The sequence below is a fragment of the Lathyrus oleraceus genome, chromosome 6 (genome assembly GCF_024323335.1).
Source record: "Lathyrus oleraceus cultivar Zhongwan6 chromosome 6, CAAS_Psat_ZW6_1.0, whole genome shotgun sequence".
NCBI lineage: Eukaryota > Viridiplantae > Streptophyta > Magnoliopsida > Fabales > Fabaceae > Lathyrus > Lathyrus oleraceus.
The window spans coordinates 189,454,934-189,475,582 of NC_066584.1; the positions used below are offsets into that span (position 1 = coordinate 189,454,934).

A 20,649-nucleotide genomic window follows, 5' to 3' on the forward strand; every position below is an offset into this window, starting at 1 on the left:
CGGTGTTGTCGATTGCCAAAGCTTATCGGCATTATTTAATTTGAATAATCAGGATTCATTCAAAGTTCTCGATTTATATTCCAGGTTGTCTTTTAATTGCCATTTTAATTACTTATGCCTTATTGTATGCTTCATTGTCTGAATACCATGTTTGTTACCGGATCCATGTCCGACTAAACCCCTAGGTATCGATATGTAAAGACCGTCGAAACGATGAGATTCATAAATAATTGGTGTTGACTTTTATAAAATATTATTTTCCGGTTTTAGTTTCTTGTTTTATTCAAAACTGTTTTTCGTACGAGAGTACAAAGCAAACAAAGGTTACGGTCAATAAAAAAGAGAGTGTGAGACTTTAACTGGATAGTTGAAACTAGGCATTAATCCTAAACACAACGAGGGAGCTTTAGGATTAATTAGACTTTATTCATATTCAAAAAATACTTTTAAATTCATAATGAGACCGCAAGAGCCAATCATTCTGGTTTAAGAGTATGGTCAGAGTCAATAAAAACGAGAGTGTGAGACAAAGTCCTTTTTATAAATAATTTCTACTGAAGAATATTTTGATCAATAAGATTACACCAACTATCTATTGAATCCCCGAAGTTTGATGCGTTACATACCGATATCCTTTTATTAAATATCTTTATTAATCTTCTGTTTACGTTATAGTTATTTATCTTCATCCCTCCAATCTTAGATTATTCCTTAGCCTTAGATTTACATAGTAACATCAGATAATGATACGTTTGATTATTAGTCTGTGTGGGTTCGATAATCTTTAAAACTACGCAATACGACTGTGCACTTGCAGTCACGATTCCCATAGACTTACTAAGTCGCGATCAAGTTTTTGGCGTCGTTGTCGGGGACTAATTTAGTTGATATCGTAACTCCAGTGTTGCCCAATATAGACTAAGGAACTATTTTCTCTATTACTATGTATCACCCAAATTTTGTCTACGATTATCACTCCAATTATTTTGAGGAATCACAAGATTCCTATAAATCCGACTTGGAAATATTAATTAAGGATTTCATTGTGACACAAACTCACTCTAGGATAGAATATATGATGGAACACTTTGTGGCCACATAAACTCTTCATAATGAAGAATTTAGAGAACAAAGTCTCTATACCAATGAAACCCTTAGGCAACTGAACACTGTGGTCGAGTCCCTCGTCACTCACAACGAGGCATTGGAGACTCAAATCTCTATGCATGCACAGACACCTCTAGGACCATTATTTGAGAAACATGCGGATGTTGTAACAATCACCAGTGAAAAATCTACCAAAAATCCTGAGAGTGATAATGAGGAGGGTTCATGTGAGAAAATAGTAGAGATTGAGAAAGATCCACCGACACCACCCGAAAGGGAGGTTGTCGAAGAGGTGGAGAAGGAAGCACTATGTGTTCTTCCTCCTCCCTATAAATCATGAATTCCTTTCCTACGAAGGTCCGTGGATGTTAAGGTAGACCCCAAATTCGAAAGGTATGAGGAGATATTGGAAAATATCCACACCAATGCACCTTTATATGAGATCCTGAATAAGAAGAGAAAATTAGAAGACCGTGAAACTAGGGAACTCATTAGTATTAAAAGGGGCAAGTTAGACTTTAAGGTGGTGGATGAAAAAATTGAACCCAAACCTGAAAAGCTAGCTCTCAGGATAGAGCCAGAACCACCACCACAAGTTCAGAAGGATAAACTACCTCGCTGTCATACCCCAAAATTTGCCCATTAATATTTTAAGACATTTTTCAGGGCATTCCGACTCATTTTTATGACACTGATCTTAAAGGAACAAAGGCCCAGCTCACGAATGGCCCAATCCAGAAAATGGCCCAAACTGGCCTGTTCGCTACACGTTCGCTACACGCTCGCCTAGCGAACGTTCGCTACACGTTCGCTACACGCTCGCCTAGCGAAGCTGACAGACAACAGAAAATTTCGGGCTTCATTCTGAGCCCATTAGGTCATCAAAGGAGTATTATAAATACCCCAACTCCAGAACGAAAAGGGAGAACGAAAAACCGAGACGGAGACGGCCGGAAACCCTGGCATAGCAACCCCGGAGAGTAGCCCAGAGAAGTCGGAGTGAAGAAACCCTGACGGCCGCTCATCCGCACCGAAGTTACCGCCGCCCAACTCAACCCGATACCAAAAGTGACTTGCCAATTCAGCATTACCACTCCATTGCAAACAGGTTTGTGTATCATTATTGTTTTATGCTTCTAATTTGTAAATCTCTAAATACATGATACATCATGATTGAATTTTTGGATATGTAATTAGACTTTGCATGTGAATTCCAGTACGCCTGAATATCCTGAGTGTTTGACTATATTATTTCTGTAATTGAATGCAATAAGGCATGCAGCATGCTGAGATCATACTGTTCTGAAATTCAAAACCCGCAGCCGCTCGCTAGCACATCGCTAAGCGAGCATGTAGCGAGCATTCGCTAGGACCTCGCTAGGCGAGGCAGAGGCGAACGGGACAGCCGTTGATATTTGTTATGTCCTATGCGTAACCTGATCTATTCTATGTTAATTATGCACTGTTTTGCCTGACATTCATGCTGCTGTGTTTTCTTTTGCGGTGTAATCCTCGATTGCACCCTGATTGGTATTCTAACCCGTTTGCTGAATTTTGTAAAGGTTCACATATCCCAGGAAAAGAGTGCTGTTTAGGCCTTCCACTTTATTTGTGGGATACCCTTATGAAGATCCACCCTAAATTGCTTAATTAATTTTAATGTATTAATTTTAATGTATTAATTTTAATGTATTGATTTTAATGTGGAGATTCATCCTAATCACCTAATTGACTTTAAAATATGACCTTTAAATATGTGATCTTGGACCTCTCTTTGTTGCCTTACGATATTACGGTACCACGGTCATGTCCCGCGAATGTGGGGATACACTTAGCAATGGCCCTTCGATTAAATCATCATAAAATAAATCATAGTCCCTCGGATGTTGCCTTCGAAAATACGATTTTGTCCCTCGATGACCCTTCGGTGTAGCCTACGGTTAAATGATGATCGTCCCTTCGAATGCTAAGGTATCCTTATAACTGTTGCCTTCAATGACCTATCGATGACCCTACGATGACCCTTTTACATCCAAAGGATAAAATTACTTACTTCTCAATAGTAAGGACAGTTTTACCCTCATAAGGATAGGAAACGTTCATAACGACCTTAGGAAGGTATAACTCTCAATTACTGGATCATAACCTAAAACATTTTCCACCCCTCACACTTTGCAAGTCCTAGAAAATCACCACTTGGTATACATTCATACTAGAATCATTACCAAGTTACATTTTTCTAAACTGTTTTTCAAAATCAAACGAGATAAATACTTTGTATACATTCATACGAGAATCATTACAAAGTTAAACTCTCTTTTCGAAACATTTTTAAACAATTCACCAACACTTTTCAGACAAAAATATAAGTGATCCAGCAATTAAGAGCCCATGGATAACCATGGATACAAAGGGTGCTAATACCTTCCCTTTGTATAATGTACCTCCCGAACCCAAAATCTATTGAGGTCTTTCCTGTTCTTTTCCACCTTTCCTTATTGGATAAAAGAAAAGTCGGTGGCGACTCTTGCTATCCGCGACATTGCGATAAAAAGCAAAATACCCCAAGTCAGTTCACCGTATGACAGAACTGGCGACTCTGCTGGGGATACTTTAAAAAGAGAGGTTACCTTAAAAACAAGATCACTTATTCCAAATTGTCTGATTTACGTTTAAGGGATTGCTTGGGTATTTTTGAGTGAAAGATCCTACACCCGGATCTAGTGTACCTTAGGTAAGTAGCAATAGATCATCGCGACTATCCGGCGTATACTGGAATGGTTAAAATGATAGCTACGGTTAATGTGACACTTTGGATGTCCTGATGTTCCTCATGTTTACTTGAGGAAAAATTTGGCATTCGCGTGGTGTCATCAAAGCATTAACCAGACCTTTAGAACCCTAATTGACTCATCCTAGCCATTAGAAAGTAGTGAGATAACTGACTTCGGTTCCGACTGGGGTTGGTTGAGACTCGATACTACACTCTTTGAGATTGGACTTTAGGGAAGCTTCGATCAACCACTTGGTGTTGCACTGAAGTGGACTTAAAGGAAGGTCGGTGATTTGAGATCCTTCTAGAACCCGGTTACTATTCTAGGACAGGTTGAACCAACTAAATTTCAGTGGGGAGGGTACTTACCTTTGGAACTCATGCAAGCCTTAAAACCTAGGAATGATGATTGTGTGACCTGCTTGTGCTTGTTATTTACACAACATCATAACATCATAACATCATAACATCATAACATCATGACATCATGACATCATTGCATTGTACTAACCATTTCAAGGACTTTAAACATTGAAAACATTTCATATATTGCATAGCATAACATCACATTGCATAACAGGTACTCTAAAGGGATCAATGTTCTCACGATTTTCCTGCAAACAGAAAAATGGACCTCGAACAAACTATCAAAGATCTCCATGCTCAGAATGCTCAACTCCAGAAGATGATCTTGAACTTATCCAAGGGGCAGGAGGAACTGAAGGCTCTCTTGCTCGGGCAGAAGAAAGACAAGAAAGCTGTGAGTTACATCAATCCGGGAAGAAGGCTCAAACGACAGGCCGCAGGAGTCGAGATTAAAATCCTGAAGGATCAAGAAGAGGAAACAGAGACAGATTCAGAAGATGAGAATGTTGATCTCTTCAACCCTGAGGACGACAATGAAGATTATGAGAATGAACAGTACTCTCTAAGAGATGGCAAGTACAAGTTGTTGGAAGAACGTATGCTAGCTATGGAATCTCAGAAGGCACCCGGTCTGGATTTCGAAAGCTTGGGTCTGGTCTCTGATGTGGTCATTCCCCGCAAATTCAAGGTCCCCGCTTTCACTAAGTATGATGGGGCATCTTGTCCTCAGATGCATCTGAGAGCTTATGTGAGAAAGATTCAGCCGTATACCACTGATAGGAAACTATGGATCCATTTCTTCCAAGAGAGTCTGTCTGGCACACAGTTGGAATGGTACTATCAGCTCGAGAGCTCTAACATCCACACATGGACTGATTTAGCGACAGCTTTCTACAAGCACTACCAGTATAATTCTGAATTGGCACCTACTCGGCTACAGTTGCAGAATATGACTATGGGATCTAAAGAAAGTTTCAAAGAATATGCTCAGAAATGGAGAGATTTGGCTGGCAGAGTCAAACCCCCTATGACTGATCGAGAATTAGTAGACATGTTCATGAGCACACTGACTGGCCCATTCTACAGCCATCTATTGAGAAGTTCCTCATCGGGTTTCACTGAACTTATATTAACAGGTGAACATGTTGAAAGCGACATTCGAAGTGGAAAGATACAGGCAACTACCTCTGATCATCCGGAGACTCCTAATGTCCTCATTGCTCCCCTGCCTAATCATGACGAGAATGTTAATGCTGTGGAAGATGCTGATGACGATTATGACTGGGATAGCCGGATGTTCCCAACAATTGGTGACGGACTCGACAATTGGAAGGCTGAAGACACTATCCTGATTTCCTTTAGTCAGGAGTAATTGTTATTGCTATTTTAGTGTTTCAAAGCATTGTGTCTATGCCCGGGGCACAATAGCTAATTTTTCAAGGGTTTTGTCATTTTCATAAGCATATTCACATTCAATGAATCAATGGACTTTTTGCATTCAAATATTGCGCTCTTTATCTTTCCTGTCATCTTTTAAACAAAGCTATGTATTCTTGCACACACTCACGTAACAATTTGCTGATCCATATCCACTCTTGATCCTGTTGATAGTAATTCTGCTACTGTTCATTATGACTTTGAAAATCCGATCTACCAAGCCGAGGGTGGAAGCGAGGAAGATTGTGAAGTCCCTGGAGAACTTGCCAGACTGGTACTACAAGAAGAAAAGACTATTCAGCTGCATGGGGCATCGATCAAAATCGTAAATCTGTACCACGTCGCCCGATTTAGCTCCCATTTGGCCGCTACTTACAAATCCATCTTCAAATTACTGAGAAAAAATCAAGAGATGGTATGGAATGATGAATGCCAAGAAGCTTTTGACAAAATCAAGAAGTATCTCCGAGAACCTCCAATTCTGATGCTACCAGTTGAAGGAAGGCCTCTAATCATGTATTTGACTGTGTTAGAAAATTCAATGAGGTGTGTGTTGGGGCAACATGACGAGTCTGGTCGAAAAGAGCATGTCATATACTGCCTTAGCAAAAGGTACCGACTGTGAAACAAGATACTCATAGCTCGAGAAAGCTTGCTGTGCTTTGGCTTGCGCTGCTCGCCGACTAAGACAGTATATGTTGAATCATACCACTTTATTGACTTCTAAGATGGATTCTATCAAATATCTATTCGAGAAACCTGTTGTCTCCTGAAAGAGTTATCACTGATGATGGTACTAAACTGAACTCTGCACGCAGTTCAAAATAAAAAACCATAACTCTTCTCCGTACCGGCCAAAGATGAACGGCGCCGTGGAGGCTGCTAACAATGTCCAGAAGCTCATACAAAAGATAGCAGTAACATACAAAGACTGGTATGAGATGTTACCCTTTGCTCTCCATGGTTATCGCACTTCAGTGCGCACCTCGACAGGGGCAACTCCCTTCTCTTTAGTCTATGGAACGGAAGGCGTTTTACCAGTGGAAATTCAGATTCCTTCTCTAAGAATTATGAAAGATACAAACTTAGATGAAGATGAATGGATTCAGACTCGACTCGATCAGATAAATTTGATTGATGAAAAGAGACTTGCGGCTGTTTGTCATGGACAGATATATCAGAAGCGCATGACCCAGGCATTTAACAAAAGAGTCAAGAGACAGGTATATCGAATTGGCGATTTGGTAATAAAGCGTATCATTCTACCACAAGGTGATCCCAGGGGCAAATGGACTCCCACATACGAAGGGCCATTTGTAGTTAAGAAGGTATTCTCTGGTGGAGCCATGATACTAGCCACAATGGACGACGAAGACTTCCCGCATCCCGTGAACGCAGACATAGTCAAAAAATACTACGCATAAAAGAGACCTGCTAGGTCGACGTACCTAGGCAAAAGTAAGGGCATCCCGGCGAACCAAAAAGGTTCGGGCAAAAATTAGGGATAAACATAAAAAAATGTGCACCCGGCAAGTCGAAAACCTGAAAAGGCGGCTTGGGCAAAAAGGGGTATCCTGGTGGATTGAAAACCTGAAAAGGCGGTCCAGGCAAAAATTAGGGATTAAAGTGTATGACTATGTCCCGTTCTCAGACAGCTTCATCCAAGTTCAAAGGACTGAACAAGCTAATCACTTCTATCCGACAGCAGGAGATGAGAGGCTTGAAGACATAATGGCAGTAGTGGAATTAAAGTCAATAGGACGTTTTCGGCATAGCTTTCTCTTTGTTTTCTTGACAATTTCCTCTTACTAGGATTTTTGTCTCCTTGTACACAAATTGCCTGTTTATAGGCCCTCTTTCGAAATCAATATAATTTTAGTTTCAAAAAAAAAAATGCTCTTGTTTTACTTTCTCTGTTTTGTTTGCATAAACGTCCATTGATTTAATTCGAATTAATATATGCATTTGGATATGATCGATGTTTACCAAAAATGCGTGCATAAAATAGAAATAGCGATTACTACGAGACTTCAGGATCGTGGAGAAGGTCTAACCATGCTTTCCAATGAATCCGTTGCTAATTCTATTCCCCAGCAAAGCCAGTTATTCCCCAAAAGCAATTGGCATTACTAGACAAATTGGTCATCTCTTCCACCCCCAGCCAGGCTTCTGTTAAATATTTCTACCCTCAGACAGAATCAAGTACCCCCAGCTAAGAAAGGATCACCGATACCAGTATCGCTGATAACATGAAATTATATCACATTTTAAGACTTAATTTAATTAGATTATATTATCATTTACTTTAATTTATCCCATTTTATCAGATATTATGCAGTATTTCTTTTCTATTTACATCAGGTACCCATTTTGAAGCAAAAGTGAAAAAGGGAAGAAAAGGAGGTGTAAAAAGCAATAAAAAGAAAACAAATAACCAAGACTAAGCCCAGCCCAAAAGGAAGCGCAAGTTGCCCCTGTGACGGGCGTCACAAGGGTTGTGACGAGCGTCACGCGAAGTAGCCTTGTGACGGACGTCACACATGGTGTGACGAGCGTCACACCAGTCCACTAGCTTTTTGGCGCAAGTTACGCTCTCAGAAGAATGGAAGTAACGTTGAGGATTTCGTGTCCTATTCTCAAGCCGTGTATTTAGCCATGCTGAAGACTCGTAGGAAACGCAAGGCAGTTACCAAGGCTATTATAAATAGCCATCTCCTCTCTTTGCCGTGGACACAAGTTTTGGCACGCTCAGTTTTGCGAAAGCTCTGCCAAATTTTCCTTTCACGCCTTTGCTTATTTTTCTTCCCTTCCAGCATTGTTCATTTTATTTATTTCTTTTGCAAGCTTTACTTTCCCTTTTCCCTTGCAATTTATCTTTCCCGTTTTTAGCTTTTAGATATTTTTCGCATAATAGTTTCTACACCGGAAACTACTGTGCAGCTTCATACCGGATTTAACCTTACGTTATATTCGAGTTTTATTTCCTTGATTTATTTTACGGTTTAATTAAGAATCCAAGAACAAATCCTACCGGCTTGTGGTGGAGTGTTCAAGACCATTGTATTACGCATTCAGGTTCTTTAATTGCTATTTAATTTTGTATGTTTTATTCTATTGTTTATTCATATTGCCTGCCTGGAATGAGTCTGTTTATGCATGATATGAATTCTTGTTTATTTAGCATGTCTGGCTAATTTGCCTAGGTATCGGTATGTAAAGTAAGCAGAATAAGGGATCGAGACTGAGTTGGTTTATCTAAACTTAAAATCAAAATCAATCTTTTTATGGTCTCAACTTACAGGTTTAATAACAAGATTTTTTTACAAAAGTAAAAGACATAGAGAAGTTAAAATCAATAGAGCGAGAGTTTGAGATTTTAACTGGACAGTGTAAGTTAGGCATTAATTCTAGATCAGGGCGAGAGCAAGTTTTAGAGTTAATTAAATTCTGACCTTTTCCAAAAAGTATTTTTAAAGATTGAATGTGAGGACGAGAGTTAAGCATTTGGATTTAATTATATAACCTAAGTCAACAGAGCGAGAGTTTGAGATAAGGGTGTTTAAAACGGTCAGTATTTTCTTAAAAAGAGTTTCTGCAACTTTATTGTTTTCAAAATATGGTTTTTGACTTAATTATAAGTGACAGCAACATTAATATAAAATCATGGTTTATTCAACAGAGCGAGAGTTTGAGATAGAACCTTTAACCAATAAAGTTAACCGAAACGGTTCATTTTAAAACCAAGAAACCGACAAAGACTTGATTCCCTAGTTTTGACGAATTACATACCGATATCCGTTTTATTAATATTTAATCTAGACATTAGTTTAGCTCTTAGTTTTTCCCCAAACAATCAAACATCTTCACCTTAGATTTACGTAGTAACTTTAGATAACGGTATATCGATTCATAAGTCCCTGTGGGATCGATATCTTTTAAAACTACGCGATAGAACTGTGCACTTGCAGTTTGTATCCCATTCTCGACTCACCCAGTCGAGCGATCAAGTTTTTGGCGCCGTTGCCGGGGACTTTTATTCAATCGATATCGTAACTCTTCCGTTACGCTGTAGAGACTAAGGTTTCTTTTTCTTCTATTTTCTTTCTTTCGTTGATTTGTATGCCACGCACTCGCTCTCAAGGCGAACCGCTCTATTTACGAATCAACGACATCGAACTATATCTCCGAGTCTTACGACGAATTCGGGAATATCGTGCTGAAAACAATCTCCCTCCTATAGACCTTCCTGATCTCAAAGATTTTCCTTCTTTAACCGAGATGGCAGAACCAGCTCGTGCTCTTAGAGATTACGCCGCTCCATCGCAAGATGAACCGCATTCAAGTATTGCTCCACCCGCAATCGAAGCAAACAACTTTGAACTTAAACCTTCGTTGTTGCAGGCTGTGCAACAGAACCAATTCTCTGGAAATCTTACCGAAGATCCAAACCTTCATTTATCCGTATTTGTCCAATACGCTGATACTGTTAAAGCTAATGGTGTCACTTCAGAGGCAATTCGACTTCGTCTTTTTCCTTTCTCATTAAGAGATAGCGCTAGAAGATGGCTTCAATCTCTTCCTTCCAACTCAGTCACCACATGGAACGAGTTGAAGAAAGTTTTTCTTGCCCGATATTTTCCGCCAAGCAAAACAGCTATGTTAAGAGCCCAGATAAACGGATTTAAACAGAAAGACAACGAGTCTCTTTTCGAAGCATGGGAAAGATACAAAGACATGATGAGACTTTGCCCACACCATGGTTTGGAAGACTGGTTAGTAATTCACACATTTTATAATGGTCTCTTATACAATACAAGGTTAACAATAGACGCCGCTGCAGGTGGTGCACTAATGAACAAACCTTATGCGGATGCTTACCAGCTTATCGAGAGCATGGCCCAAAACCACTATCAGTGGGGAACCGAACGAACAACAGTGGAAAAACCTCAACCGAAAACTGGCATGTACGAGATAAGTAACCTTGATCACGTCAATGCAAAAGTGGATGCTTTGGTCCAGAAGATTGAAAGTTTAAACGTATCGCCTCCAGCAGCCGTGGTTGCTATAACTCAGAATTGCGAGGTCTGTGGAATCCAAGGCCACACTCCTGCGGAATGTCAACTCTTGACTGGAATCCAAACAGAGCAAGTAAACTATGCTCAAGGAAGCCCCTATTCGAATACCTATAACCCAAATTGGAAGAACCATCCAAACTTCTCATATAAGAGTAATAATGCTTTATACGCACCTGGACAGTCTCCAAATCAAGCCCCATCTATACCTCCAGGATATCAGAAACCGAATCCTAACAATAATACCCCTAGAAAATCCAACTTGGAAATCATGATGGAAAACTTTATAGCTTCCCAACAACAAACCAATAAAGATTTCTTAAACCAGAACATACACACTGGCGAACAACTTAAACAACTAGCAAGCAAAGTAGATGCCCTGGCTACCCATAACAAAATGCTGGAAACGCAAATATCTCAAGTAGCTCAACAACAAGCACCTACTGCTGCACCAACTGGTACATTCCCTGGACAGCCCCAACCCAATCCGAGAAGCCAAGCTCATGCAATTATATTGAGAAGTGGAACGGAAGTGGAAGGACCGTCTGACCCAAGGATAGAAAACCAAAACCCTGAGAAATCCATTGAGGAAAGTGAACCTAAGGAAAAGGAAGAGAGTAATAAGGAAACCCTAAAAAAGAAGGAACCTTATGTACCTCCACCACCTTACAAACCACGTATACCTTACCCTTAAAGGCTTGTTAAAACCAAAGATGTAGGCCAATTTAGAAAATTTGTTGATCTCCTTAAACAATTAAACGTTACAATTCCGTTTACCGAAGCTATTACGCAGATGCCCTCATATGCTAAATTCTTAAAAGAAATTCTTTCTAATAAGAGGAAACTTGAGGATAGCGAAACCGTTACACTCCCTGCCGAATGTAGCGCTATAATCCAAAACATGCCCCCTAAACTCAAGGATCCGGGTAGCTTCTCTATACCCTGTCACATAGGAAAATTTGTCATCGACAAAGCCTTATGCGATTTAGGAGCCGGAATTAGCGTTATGCCCTTATCCATATGTAAGAAACTAGAGATGGGAGAATTAAGACCGACCAAAATGTCTGTGCAATTAGCAGATCGTTCCATCAAATATCCTGTAGGAATCCTTGAAAACGTTCCCGTACGCATAGGTCAGTTTTACATTCCCACTGACTTCACAATTATGGACATTAGAGAAGATGATACGACACCTATTATACTAGGAAGACCATTCTTAGCAACTGCCGGTGCAATCATAAACGTAAAACGAGGACGACTCACCTTCGAAGTAGGTGAAGAAAAAATTGAATTCATTCTTTCCCAATTCTTGAAAGCACCTGCAATAGAAGATACATGTTACTTCATGGATATCATCGATGAATGCATAAAAGAAGCAGAGTCAGGAGAAGTCAAACCATCAGACTATCTTTTAGAGGACAAATCTAAACAATGCCTAGCAATAACACCAGATCCTACGCAGTGTCTTAACAAACCAACCCCTGATTTGAAAACACTTCCCAAAAATCTGAGATATGAATTCCTAGACTTAGAACTTGAACGACCTGTGATAGTTAATGCAGATCTAGGAAGACTCGAAACAGAAAAACTCCTACATATCTTAAGAAAATATCCAACTGCACTAGGATACCACATCACCGATCTTAAAGGAATAAGCCCTTCTATTTGTATGCACCGCATCATGTTAGAAGAAGACTGTAAAACCTCTAGGGAACACCAGAGAAGACTAAATCCGATCCTAAGTGAGGTAGTAAAGAAAGAAATAACCAAGTTATTAGAAGCAGGTATTATATATCCTATATCTGACAGCAAATGGGTTAGTCCTGTACACGTTGTACCCAAGAAAGGAGGCATAACCATTATTGAAAACGAAAAAGGAGAAACTATAACTAAACGAATCGAATCGGGATGGAGAATGTGCATTGATTATAGGAAACTAAACAAAGCAACCCGAAAAGATCATTTCCCTTTACCATTCATTGACCAAATGTTAGAACGATTAGCTAAACACTCACATTTCTGTTATTTAGACGGTTATTCAGGCTTCTTTCAAATACCAATTCACCCTGATGACCAAGAAAAGACAACATTCACATGCCCTTTTGGTACCTTCGCGTATAGACGAATGCCGTTTGGTCTGTGTAATGCCCCTGCAACTTTTCAAAGATGCATGATGGCAATATTCGCCGACTTTCTCGAAAACATCATGGAAGTATTTATGGATGACTTTTCTGTATACGGACAAAGTTTCGAAGAATGCCTTGAAAACCTGGAAAGAGTTCTGGAGCGATGTGTAAAAGTAAACTTAGTACTTAATTGGGAAAAGTGCCACTTTATGGTACAAGAAGGAATTGTTTTAGGACACATCATCTCGAACAGAGGAATTGAAGTAGACAAAGCCAAAATAGAGGTAATCGAAAATCTTCAACCCCAAGAACCGTGAGAGAAGTACGAAGCTTTCTAGGACACGCCGGTTTTTACCGACGATTCATCAAAGACTTCTCTAAGATAACCAAACCCTTAACCGGACTGTTGATGAAAGATGCTGAATTCATATTCGACGATAACTGTTTAAAAGCATTTCAAACTCTTAAACAAGCATTGATCTCCGCACCCATTATGCAGACACCAGACTGGAATGAACCATTCGAAATAATGTGCGATGCCAGTGATTATGCTGTAGGTGCTGTTTTAGGACAAAGAAAGGATAAAAAGCTTCACGTTATATATTACGCTAGCAGAACCTTGGATGAAGCACAGATGAATTATGCCACAACCGAGAAAGAACTCCTAGCAGTGGTATTTGCGCTAGATAAATTTCGTTCTTACTTGGTAGGAGCCAAAATAATAGTTTACACTGATCACGCTGCTATCAGGTACCTTTTAACAAAAAAGGATGCTAAACCTAGACTCCTAAGATGGATCTTGTTACTACAAGAATTCGACTTAGAAATCAAGGACAAGAAAGGAACTGAAAACGTAGTAGCAGACCACCTCTCTAGACTTGAGAACCTTGAACCAGAAAGAACATCCATTAATGATGATTTCTCGTATGATAAACTCATAGCTACTTTGGAAGAGAACAACTCCGACATGCAAGTAGAAACCACCTTAGCTATATCTGTCATACCATGGTACGCTGATCTAGTCAATTATTTAGCTGCCGGAATAGTTCCACCTACTTTATCTTACCAGCAGAAGAAACGATTCTTCCACGACATAAAACACTATTACTGGGATGATCCCTTACTTTTCAAAAGAGGCCCCGATGGTATTTTCCGTCGATGTATACCCGAAGAAGAGGTAGAAAATATAATCCAACACTGTCACTCTGCGCCTTATGGTGGACACACAAGTACATCCAAGTGTAACACCTCAAAATTCGCCCTCCTCTTTTGGGACCAGCATTAACATATTTGCATATCATTTTAGGACATTAGGCATTTCATGTTGCATATCATGTGGTTACATAGTGCAAGCCATCTTCCCAAGTCTTGATCAGAAGATGAGGAAGTCAAAGTGCAAGCCTAGGGTTTATTGACTGATCATTAGCCATCTGAGGATTGGGTTGTGAATTAGGGTTTCATGATTCTCCAAGGGTATTGGTCTTCATCTTGTTTGCAATGATACATCATCATCATCATGGTTGGATGTCATCAGGAGATTGAAGAAGATTCCTTGGGAATAGGGTTTTGACCACTGGTCAACCTTAATCATCTGCATTGGGCCAATCAGGGCATAATCAGGAGATGGGGGCTATGATGGTTATGAGGATCATAATGTGATTATATTGAGCTCATTATGCTAGGGTTTCATGGTTGAGCCATTTCATCAGGAGTTTGGGGCTCAATTTGATCAGTGCGTAGCCAAATTCATCTATCTGTCAGAAAAAGTCAATTGTGGTCAACGGTGCCTGGATTGATGGATTTGGAGGAGGGAGAGGGCAAGAGATACTCCATTCATGTTCGAACAAGTCTCATTTGACATTTCAAATACTCACATTGAAGGATTTGAGGTCATAGCAAAGGTTTCCAAAAGGAAAAATGACATATGGTTTCAAGTTTCCAAAAGGATGGCAAGTTTTTGGAACGACTTCAACCCAATTTTCCACCATCAAAAAAGCTTCAAATGTAATTTTGTTGAACATGAAAGTTGTAGATCTTTCTCTCCCATTTTCAAAAAGTCCAAGATCGTGAGAATCGGATGAACGGTTGAGGAGATATGGTCAAATTACCACCGGGCGTGCATGGCAAAATTTTCCATGTATCGATGCACACGAATTTCGTATCGATGCGTGCAAGGCAAAAAAGGGCCATGTATCGGTGCACACGAGTTATGTGTCGATGCACACTGTTAAAAAGTGCCTTGTATCGATGCAAACAAGTTATGTATCGATGCATACTGTTAAAAAGTGCCTTGTATTGATACAAACAAGTTATGTATCGATGCATACTGTTAAAAAGTGCCTTGTATCGATGCAAACAAGTTATGTATCGATGCATACTGTTAAAAAGTGCCTTGTATTGATACAAACAAGTTATGTATCGATGCATACTGTTAAAAAGTGTTATGTATCAATACATAACTCTATTTTGAGCTCTCATACAACACTGTTCATGTCCATATTACTTCATGCACCATCTTCATGCACAAGAGTGAAAATCTCATTTGAGCCAACACACTCCAAATATCAATTGAGAATGTATGAGCTGTCAATGAGCTGTCACAGGGCTTGAGTGAAAAGGCCATTTTGCCCTTGCTTAAGTTAAACCACATTATGCTAATTACATTTGGTTTGGTTAATTAAGGTGATTAAGTGTGGATTAAGTTGAAGTATATATTCATAATCATCATCTAATCATGACAGATTGTCATATTCACCAAAACCAGATCTGAAACCTTTCCAATTCTCTCAATTTCCTCAAGAACACCAAAACTTCAAATCCAAAATTCATCATCAATTCTTGATCAATCTTGAGAATTCTTCTTGCATTGAACTCCTCTCATCATCTTCTCAAACTGTTTGTGGAGTTTGGATTGGAAAAAGCTCGGAATCGTGACTGTCCAACATAGCCTCATCCATGGTGAATCAAGATTTAGCGCGGTAGGAGCAATCTCTCTCGAACCTGAGCTTTGTATGCAACTTCTTGTAGCTTCTAGGCCATCTGTTTCAAGGAATTAAGCATCGAAACTCCACGAATCTCGACTGCCTTCGAATTGAGGTTAGTATTCGAGTAACACGATTTTTCAATTGGTTATAGGCGTTTTGTAGCTTGTTTATCATAGATCGTAGTGGTGCTGTTGGTTTTAGAAATGGATAACCGTAGGTGGAGAACTCTGAACTCGAAGCTTTGAATGTGAAACTTTAGTCGATCGATCCGTGAGATTTAGGAACTTGTAGGTTAAATCGTAGACATGATTGAGATCCTGAGAGTGAGACCTTTCCAACGGTTATTCATTTGTGAGATTTGGTTGAGTTTTGAGCAAAACCGATTTTGGACTTGGAGGTTGAGTTGTGCGAGGAAGACGATGGAGTTTGCTGGCCTGTTACTGTTTGATCTTCATTTTCATTTGAAAATTCAAATAACTTGTTTCCCTCCCCCGCGCATTAATTACAGAAATGCCATCGTCAAATTTCAATTAATTTAATTAATCCTTAAAATCATACAAATGTTAGAAAATTCATAAAAAATTGTAGAAAATTCAGAAAAATGTGTGGATTGTTTCTTTGACTTCCTTGTTGAGTTTAGGATTTTTTTGACCTATTGGACAAAGTTGTGCATGGCAAAAATATTGTTTGACCTAGGGATGTTTCACATGTGTCCATTTTTGCTACCTTCTACCAATTTGATCATGAAATGCACAAAATGTAAAATAAATTCTTGAAAATTTTTGTGATGATTCTTGACTGATTGATGCTCATTTCTATGTAAATTTCATGCATTTTTGATACCTGGTCAATGAGCAGAAAATTCTGGAACTTAGGTGTGACAATTTGTGTCACACCTCTTGATGTCAACTTGTTGGATTTAATTGGATGACCTATGCATGTTGGAATTGGCTGAAATTTTGCATGATGACTTGTTGACATGTTAGGATGCTTGATGAATTTTTGTAGGATTTTTCATTGCATTTTCAATTTAATCTTGATTTTTCATTTCTGGTTGTTGAAATTGCAAGCTCATGTGATACATGTTGGTAGATTGATTGGGAAATCCTCATATTGTATTGTATGGCCATGAAATTTGATATGCATGAACTAGACACGTTGTGTGACCTCCTTGTTTTGGTCTCATCCATTTATGTGTTGTTTTCAATGAGATATGAATTTTTGAAGTGGATGTATGCATTGATGGTGTGAATTGGAGCATGAAATTGTGTCTGTTTTTGTTGATTTTCATTGACATGGTTCCATTTGCCCAATTAAGCCCAAATTTGACATGGTAGACCTTGATTGACCCCTGTTTAGGTGTATTTAATTTGAGATTTTTTTGATGTGTTTTGGCATGGCTTTGAATGCAATACTTCTGTTTGTATGCTTGGTGGTTCATTTGACCTCATATGGATTGTTTTGTGCATGAATTGAATATGATGGATGATATAAACATGAGACCAATGATGTTTGCTCTTGTTTGATGTTAATTTGATGTTGGATGGTGGATACCTTGCTGTTTTAATTTTTTTTCTTGCTTTTGGACCCTAGGCTTGGCCTAGTGGTCTAGTTACTAATATTTGCTTGGTTTTTCAGGATCAAAAGCATAATGTACATGGAGAATGATACAAGTTGATTTTAATTGATGTTGTGGATGTTTGTACACTAACATAACATTGTTTTGTAGGTGTTGGAGCTTGGGCTTAAGCCTTGAGCTTGCTTTGTGTTGTATTGTTTAAACTGTTTGATTGTTTGCTGTACAATTTGTCTGATTGAATACTGACTGAGTTTGATTGTTTCCAGGTACTTTAGTTGCTCAGTTCCTTGTGAACTATTGCTTTGCTTTGCTTTGCATAAGCAATTTGCATTGAGGTAACTTCTTAAAACTTCATGTAGTCTGGAGACCCGGCTGTTACCGGGCCGGGCAAATTGTCTGAAGTCCTCCTTAAGAGGCAATGCTTGTGTATGTTTATTTTTAAGCCAAGCAGGAAAAGCCCTTCAAGTAAGGCAATTGGTGGAAGGTAGGGACAAGCAACCTGTCCCCCATTATTCAGTTGAGTCTTCTCCTTGCTCCCATTACATGGTTGTAGCATTGAGATCAAAAGCCCAAGATCTGTGCAGTGCACATTGAGTCAGAGTCATCGAGCATAGAAGGGTTCCCCCATTCTGGACCCATGCTCATTTGTCAGCTCTCCCTGGTTAGGGATAAGAGCTGTGAGGTCTGATCCTCACTTCATCCTTTCATCTGCTTCACCTTAGCCTCGTAATGGCAAGGTTAAGAGCAAACACAGCCTGTACAGACGATTGCTTAGGCAGTCAAACCTGATTGATTGAGCCCCTTGTTTGGCTATAGTGCGTGTTATGTGGATATCTGATTGACATGCTTGTTTGAGATACCTGTTCTCATTTGATGATATATGATTGTATGCTTGTGTGCTAGCTTCTTTCCTGGTTAGGTTAGTTTGCTTATGCAAGTAGGATAGAAAACCGAACTTAGGGTTGACGATGCATGACAACATTAGGCTCGAGTCTCAGCTCCCTAGTTGTGTATCTTTCCCCGGTTTCTGGTTAGCAATTTAGTCCCTTTCAGGGGAACTACATCGCCCTGATCCTCGTTCCAGACGAGGTATGTAGGCAGGTGGTCGTGCGAGACCACTCCGGGCACCCTTTTCTTTTTTGCGTGTATTTTGTTTGCCAGCTATCAGGCTCGAGTTCCCGACTCCCTGTTAGTCTGTGTGTTCAATTTCTTCTGACGTCTCGGCGTCTCTTCTTGCTTGCTTGATGACTTGTAGGCTCGAGTTCCCGACTCCCTACTAGTTTGCGTGTTCTTTCTTCCCTTTCAGGGGAACTACATCGCCCTGATCCTCGTTCCAGACGAGGTATGTAGGCAGGTGGTCGTGCGAGACCACTCCGGGCAACCTTTTTCTTTTTTGCGTGCGTTAACTTGTTATCTGACTGTGTGTTTTGGCTCGGATGCCGACGTAAGCCCAGTGATTGGCTGTCGGGCTCCACGTTTGCCCTTTTGAGTGTGTTTTGGTTCGGATGCCGACGTAATTCCATCCAGTGGTTGTCGGGCTCCATGTTTGCCACCCTTGCTTGTTGGTATGTTTTGTGTTGTTTGGCGTGCGTAAGCCGAACTACAGTGGCTCTGATTCTTGTTCCAGACAAGATATGTAGGCATAAGGTGCGATACCTTATCGAGCTCGTTCCTCCTAACCCCACCTGCGTTCCCCGTGTGTGTGTGTGATGTTTAGCAACCTTTTCTTTATTCTAGGACGTGGATCCCTAGGAGTACCTAGGACGTGAGGGGTGCTAATACCTTCCCCTTGCGTAACCGACTCCCTTACCCTTTCTCTTTGGTCGCAAGACCATTTCCTTTCCAGGTTTTTCTGAGCGTTTCCTTTCCCTATCTTGGGATAAATAACGCGCAGTGGCGGCTCTCTGTGTGTTTTTATTTTTAGGCTCGCCGGTTGATTTTTCGCAGGATGCGACAGCTGGCGACTCTGCTGGGGATTCATTGCGATGTAGACCTATGCTGGTCCATCGTCCCTAAGCGAGTCCTTCCTAGCGTTCTAGGATTAGTTTAGGTTGCTTGTTTGTGTTATTTATTGCATTTATTATTCTAACCCTTGTTTATATTTGCATTAAATATGTGCATGCATCATACTATCATGTTGTTGCTGTCCTCTGCAGGTGGTTCTGTTGTGTGGGGTGGGTGTTCTGAGTGGGGCTAAAACCCAGGCCCGAGTATACACCTAGGACTAGTGTGGTCTCACGTTGCCTCTTTCATGTTAAGTCAACATGTGCCTGGCGGCGTGATGTGCCACAAGCCGGACGAGGCTCACTTGATAGTACTCATCTCTGTGGATATTCCGCTTTGTTTGAGTCACTCCATTTGAGTTGTTGACTCTGGTGACCGATCATTCCCGGATCTTTGGTTTAGACGATTTTAAGGGAGCTACAATGGCACACCCGAAAGGGCAAACCCATTGAGTATCTCCGCCCGATTGTCGAGACCATTATCCGCCTTAGGATGACTTGATTAGAACTTACCTGTGAGGGGAGGGTTGTTCTGTCAGATGTTTGTTCAGATAGCCTTCAGATGGTGACTTTTGATCTGTGATTCAGAGACATATTTATAAGTCGGATTTATGGTCATTTATTGCCGAGACGCCGGAGTGCTGTCCGTGATTTATCAGTGGGGATCCGTTTATTTCAGGATTCCCCGGGCCGAGTTATTTATCAGTGGGGATCCGTTTATTTCAGGATTCCCTGGGCCGATTCAGATGGTGATGGTGTGTCTGCTCAGAGACCAGTGGTGATGATGATGTATCTGTCTTCCGTTTATTTCGGAACCCTTGAGTCGGATTTATGGTTACATATTCCCTCAGATGGTTATGATCGGTTCAGAGATCCGGGCTGTGATTCAGAGCAACAGATGATCAGATGACTTGGAGGATGGCAACGCATTGCATTCATTCATTAGCATCATTACATCTAGCATTCATCTGCATCAAACTCACGTCTGGCCATATGAGGAGTATTATGGATTGAGAATCTGGTTGAGAGACATCTGGATGTCAAAATGTTATCGGTGAAATATTATCTGTCTCGATGAAACCAGGATCGAAAGACAGAAGCTTCCTCATATGGATAGACGTCGCATTCATGCATATTAACCTGTTTGCTGTTTTGCAGGAATAATTGCTCATGCTCGTAGAGCTGTACCTTTGCACTCAACC

At 40.3% G+C, this 20,649-nt stretch overlaps 1 pseudogene; it reads right to left on the bottom strand.

The window, feature by feature from the left end:
• Positions 1 to 10,346: 10,346 nt before the first annotated feature.
• On the bottom strand, positions 10,347 to 10,446 carry LOC127099041 (uncharacterized; annotated as a pseudogene).
• Positions 10,447 to 20,649: the final 10,203 nt, after the last annotated feature.